Source organism: Apium graveolens, chromosome 2, assembly GCF_009905375.1.
Source record: "Apium graveolens cultivar Ventura chromosome 2, ASM990537v1, whole genome shotgun sequence".
Lineage (NCBI taxonomy): Eukaryota > Viridiplantae > Streptophyta > Magnoliopsida > Apiales > Apiaceae > Apium > Apium graveolens.
The window spans coordinates 134,349,006-134,355,565 of NC_133648.1; the positions used below are offsets into that span (position 1 = coordinate 134,349,006).

At 38.3% G+C, this 6,560-nt stretch overlaps 1 non-coding gene across 1 annotated transcript; it reads right to left on the minus strand.

Moving 5' to 3' along the window:
• Window positions 1-1,757: 1,757 nt before the first annotated feature.
• On the minus strand, window positions 1,758-1,864 carry LOC141710407 (small nucleolar RNA R71). The gene has a single exon (XR_012570929.1). It is a non-coding gene; the product is annotated as a small nucleolar RNA R71 (small nucleolar RNA).
• Between the last annotated feature and the right edge of the window lie 4,696 nt (window positions 1,865-6,560).

Genomic DNA, 6,560 nt, shown 5'->3' on the forward strand with positions numbered 1-6,560 from the left:
GAAGAAAATTCAGAATTTCAACTACAGAAGCACGGCGCGCCCGTGCTGGGAAGCGGGGAGGCCACGCTGAAAGAACAGTAGCATGGCGCGCCCGCGCTGGAATGCGGGGCGGCCGCGTTGGAAAATCAGAAACCGCGCGCGCCCGCACTGTGATAGCGCGCGGCCGCGCCAGGTCGTTTTCGCAGAATCCTGATTCTAGTCTGATTTTGAGAGTCTGGAAGCCCAGAATGACCAGTAGCCTATATATATCAATAAAAATACGTTTTTAACAAGAAGGAGGCCTGGGAGAGCAATAAGAATACCTAGAGAGCACGAGAAGGCTACGAAGAAGAAGGCTTTTATTTTCTTTAATATAGTTAATACTTGGATGCTCGTTTTCGATTTGTCTTTGAACCCTAGTACTTTTATATTATTTATTATCATGCTTTTATTGGAACCCACGTTGATGATGAGTCTGATTATGGGCTAATCGTTATCGTGGGGTTCTAGCGGATTTAATTATGGATTTCTTTAGTTAATTTTTTTCGATACCTTAGTGTGTGGTGATTGTATGATAACCTAGTATTGGTTGTGCTTATTCGTCTTATGTGCGTAGCTAACATATAAGATAGCTTGTTAATCTCTATTGAAGCGACAATGAATATAGAGGTTTAGAACTTTCCATGCTAGCATCTGTTCATGTATTTGTTATGCATGATTCATAGGTAATTTTAACCATCTTACTTGCCCTATGTAATCAAGATAGATAATTGGTGCTTAAACCGTTATGTTGTCAAATTCAATAGATATATAGGGTCTTAATATAACTGGTGCCTATTCAGCTTTTATCTCTTGTATGGATGTCTGGTAGAATGGTACTCGTGCAACGAAAGTTGGCGTTTATCATTTTCTTGTTATCTGATTAGTGTCATCACCATTACATGCTAAGGTTAAGAACAAAAAGGCTATTAAATGAAGTATTTAATGAAGTTAGGATCCCATGTTTGTCATATATAGTAATTCAACATCAATTCTCTTAGTTAATGTTATTTAGTAAAATCTCTTAGTTTAATCAAAACCCAATTTGTTATTTGTCTTAGCATTGAGTGATAACCATACATTGTTGGATAGGTGCATAAATTGAACTGAACCTAAACCAGTCTCTGTGGGAACGAATCTGATTTATATCTTATACTACTTGTGAGCGCGTATACTTGCGTGAATATTAGCGCGTGTTTTTGCCCTAACAAGTTTTTGGCGCCGCTGCCGGGGACTCGGTGTTGTTAATTTTTAGTTTATGTGCTTGTCATTAGTGGTCGTTAAAGTTCACTGACTTTGATTCTTTTACTTTCACGGTTTATTTGTTTGTGTTTCAGGTACTCATTATAATGGGAGATCCAGCAGCACGAACGAAAGCCTTAATGGATTTTTCTCAACCCAAGATCAATGACATTCAATCTAGCATTGTCAAGCCAACTATCACAGCTAATACCTTTGAGATCAAGCCTGTCATAATTCAATGGGTGCATAATTCAATCCAGTTTGGGGGTTCTTCAACAGAAGATCCCAATATGCACATTAGGGATTTCATTGAGATCTACGACACCTTCAAGTTCAATGGTGTTTCCGAAGATGCTGTGAAGCTGAGACTATTCCCATTCTCTCTGTGGGACAAGGCTAAGAGCTAGTTATACTCTCTACCAACTGGTTCGATTACTACTTGGGAAGATCTTGCTCAAAAGTTTCTCACAAAATTCTTCCCTATGGCAAAGACAGCTGCAATCAGGAATGCTCTTACTCAATTTGCGCAGAAAACGAGAGAATCTTTGTGTGAAACTTGGGAGAGCTACAAGGAGATGCTTAGGAAGTATCCTCATCATGGAATACCTGATTGCATGATCATCAATTGCTTCTATAACGGTTTAGGAGCACAGTCAAGACCCATGATCGATGCAGCATTAGGTGGAGCATTATGGGGAAAGAGTTATGAGGAAGCTTATGATCTAATTGAACTGATGGCTGCTAATGAATATCAGTATCTAACTCAGAGATTGCCACAGGAAAAGGTAGCAGGAGTTCTTCAAGTGGATACAGCTACGGCTATCACTGCTCAACTAAAGGAGTTGTCTATGAAGATCGATTCTCTGGATAACTATGGTGTTAATCAGATAACCAATGTTTGTGAGCTATGTGCAGGTTCGCATGCGATGAAGAAATGCGCTATATCTAGTGAATCAGCTCAGTTTGTGAGCAACTTTCAGAGATCGCAGCAACCAGTTGCAGACACTTATCATCCTGACAACTGGAATCATCCTAACTTCAGCTGGAGCAACAATCAGAATACGATGCAACAGCCGTTCCAGCAGTTTGGAAACAAGCAATTCAATCCTCCTGGTTTTTAAAAAAATTTGCACCAAGACAACAACTCCAACTTCAACAACAAAGTCATGATGCAGCTCAATATTCGAATAAAAAATCTGAATTGGAGGAGTTGAGGCTTATGTGCAAAAACCAGGCTCTTATATGCCAAAGCTAGGCTATTTTTATCAAGACTCTAGAGAACCAAATAGGACAAATTGCTAACGCCATATTGAATCGACTACCAGGAATGCTTTCTAGTGATACAGAAGTTCCATGCAAGAGGGAAGTTGAAGAGCAGTTAAGGCAATTACATTGAGGCCTGGAAAGGTTGCAAGCCCTGAAAAATCTCAAGTTCCAGAATCGGAATTTTAGCTGAGAAAGATGAGCAGAAGGAAGCAAAAGTGGAACCAAGGAAGACTACTGTTGAGCACACTCCTCCTGAGGGTAATATAGGGGAGAAACAGATCTATCCTCCACCTTCTTTTCTTTAGAGGCTGCAGAAGAAAAAGCTGGCTAAGCAGTTTGAGAAGTTTCTGGAGGTGTTCAAGAAACTTTTTATCAACATACCTTTCGCTGAAGCTCTTGAACAGATGCCTAACTATGTGAGGTTTATGAAAGGTATTCTCTCTCAGAAAGTGAAGCTCGATGACTTAGAGACCGTTGCTCTTATGGAAGAATGTAGTGCTGTGCTGCAACAGACGTTGCCTCCGAAGCTTAAAGATTCTGGAAGCTTCACTATTCCTTGCACCATTGGAAACTTGTCATTCGACAAGTGTTTATGTGATTTAGGAGCTAGCATCAATCTGATGCCCTTATCTATCTTCAAGAAGCTTGGTCTACCTGATCCGAAACTGACATACATGTCATTGCAACTAGCTGATCGTTCCATCGCTTATCCACGAGGTATAGTGGAGGATGTCTTGGTCAAGGTGGATAAACTCATCTTCCCTGTTGACTTTGTAATTCTTGACTTTGAGGAGGATAAGAAGATTCCCATAATCTTGGGAAGACCATTCTTGGCTACAGGCTGAACTATGACCGATGTGCAAAAAGGAGAGCTTACGATGAAGGTTCACGATCAAAAGGTCACTTTTAATGTGTTCAAGGCAATAAAGTTACCCATAGCTAAAGAGGAGTGCTTTAAAGTAGAGTGGGTAGAATCTGTCATGAATTCAGAACTTAAGAAATTGCCAAAGTCAAAGATCTTAGAGAGATCCTTATTGGGGAAATCAATTATTGATGATAAGGAAGGAGCAGAGCAACTGCAGGTTTTGAATGCACCTCCGTGGAAGAGGAAGTTGGATATGCCATTCGATTCTCTTGGGTTGCATCGCAGGTAGTAGTTGGAGGAAGAAAGAAGCTTTTCAAAAAATATGCTAAAAAGAGCCAAGAATCTAAAGTCAAGGCCATTCTCAAATTGTAGAGAATCTCGTTAGCTTCGTGTGGACTGCTTATTCATCAAATTCTGACGAGTGGAGCAAAAGTTACAATAAAAAGAAGAAAATTCAGAATTCCAACTACAGAAGCATGGCGCGCCCGCGCTGGGAAGCGGGGCGGCCATGTTGAAAGAACAGTAGCATGGCGCGCCCACGCTGGAATGCGGGGCGGCCGCGTTGGAACATCAGAAACCGCGCGCACCCGCACTGTGATGGCGCGCGGCCGCGTCAGGTCATTTTCGCAGAATCCTGATTCTAGTCTGATTTTGAGAGTCTGGAAGCCCCGAATGACCAGTAGCCTATATATATCAATAAAAATATATTTTTAACAATAAGGAGGCCTGAGAGAGCAATAAGAAGACCTAGAGAGCACGAGAAGGCTACAGAGAAGAAGACTCTTTTTTTTCTTTAGTATAGTTGATACTTGGATGCTCGTTTTCGATTTGTATTTGAACCCTAATACTCTTATATTATTTATTATCATGCTTTCATTGGAACCCCTGTTGATGATGAGTCCGATTATGGGCTAATCGTTATCGTGGGGTTCTAGCGGATTTAATTATGGATTTCTTTAGTTAATTTGTTTCGATACCTTAGTGTGTGGTGATTGTATGATAACCTAGTATTGGTTGTGCTTATTCGTCTTATGTGCGTAGCTAACATATAAGATAACGTGTTAATCTCTATTGAAGAGACATTGAATATAGAGGTTTAGAACTTGCCATGCTAGCATAGGTTCATGTATTTGTTATGCATGATTCGTAGGTAATTTTAACCATCTTACTTGCCCTATGTAATCAAGATAGATAACTTGTGCTTAAACCGTTATGTTGTCAAATTCTATAGACATATAGGGTCTCAATATAACTGGTGCCTATTTAGCTTTTATCTCTTTTGTGGATGTCTGGTAGAATGGTACTCATGTAATGAAAGTTGGCGTTTATCAGTTTTGTGTTATCTGATTAGTGTCATCACCATTACATTCTAAGGTTAAGAACAAAAAGGCTATTGAATGAAGTATTTGATGAAGTTAGGATCCCTTATTTGTCATATATAGTAATTCAACCTCAATTCTCTTAGTTTATGTTATTTAGTATAATCTCTTAGGTTAATCAAAACCCAATTTGTTATTTGTCTTAGCATTGAGCGATAACCATACATTGTTGCATAGGTGCATAAATTGAACTTAACCTAAACCAGTCTCTGCGGGAACGAATCTGATTTATATCTTATACTACTTGTGAACACGTATACTTGCGTGAATATTAGCATGTGTTTTCGCCCTAACAATGCATATGATGGTATTATTTAAGATGCAAACTTGGTTAGTTTTGTTCAAAAGAAAGTGATACTGAGGATTGATCTTGCTAAATTGGATTTAAAGTAAGTTTAAATGGTGAAATTATCCTTGCATGTTGTTGCATTTGATTGAGGCGGAATGGTGCATTGTTTTGGTGACTTGATTGATTCGAAGTTAATGATCAATAGGTGTATTGGAGTCATCATGTGAATTTAAGCTATAAAGAGGCTTGGATGTTAAATTAGAATCGAGCATGTAAAGATATATGAGTGCATGTTAAGATAATAAGAATTATTGAAAATATTGTTTAATTCGGTTCGAATTTTGTGAATTAAAAGGAGAGGATTATTGAATTGATTATGGTTTGAGTATTTAAAGACTCTTTTGATTTGATTAAATGAGTTTAATTCGAATTTTTAACTATTGTAAAGGAGGTTTTTGATTTAAGAGTATTCAGTTGATTTGATTCTAGAATCTGGTTAAATGAGTGCATGATGATGTAGTTCATACGTCACTACACCATATATGGCCTATTGTAACATTTATTTTTAGTGTTACAAGGTAAAGTGTTACCTTAAAAAAAATTAGCCTGCATATGCCTACACATATTTTTAGTGTAACCATTGGTATAATTTGGTGTAACCATACGTATAATGAGGCATCTATGGTTACACTAAATTTGGTGTTACCGTTGCTTTTAAAAAAAGTGTAACTAAAACCTGAAATATTGGGCACGGCTTTAATGAAAAAGAGGAGCGGGAGTTGAAATAATTAAAAACAGAAAGGGGGAAATTATTACACACAACTACACTCTCTAAAAATCCCTCTCACTCTCACATTCATTTCTCTCAAAATTAAACACTCAAATCTCACATTCATTTCTCTCACCCAACTACCCAGTCAATCTCACCTCTCACCACTCAATCTCTCACTCTCTCGAACTCACTAAACTCACCACTCACTCTCTCGAACTCAACCAGTCACTCACCCTCTCGAACACACTCACCCAGTCAGTCACTATCTCGAACTCTCAATCGGGGCTATAATTAGGTGTGGACTCTCAATCGGGGCTGCAATTAAGGTTTCAATCCGGGTTTGCAATCGGGTTTTCTCTCGGATCTTGAATCGGGTCTTCAATTAAGGTTTCAATCAAGTCCTGTATCTGAAATTAGGTATGCTCCTCTTTTTTTATATGCTTATGCGGTTTCTCTCTTTTTTTTGTTTGCATGTTCTGGTTTTCATGTAAAATTAGGGCTTATATGATTTTATATATGAATGCTTTTGATGTTGTTGATTTCGATGTTGTATATTTTGATGTGTATCTGATTTGATGAATGATACTCATGAATATATGAATGAGACTCATGAGTATTTTGGGATAAAACATTTTGTAAAGTTTTTGAGTTTTTTTAGTTTTCTGAGTTTTTAATTGTGTAAAATGTGATTGCCAACATGATTGTGAAAATGCTCTACCCGGCTCTTAT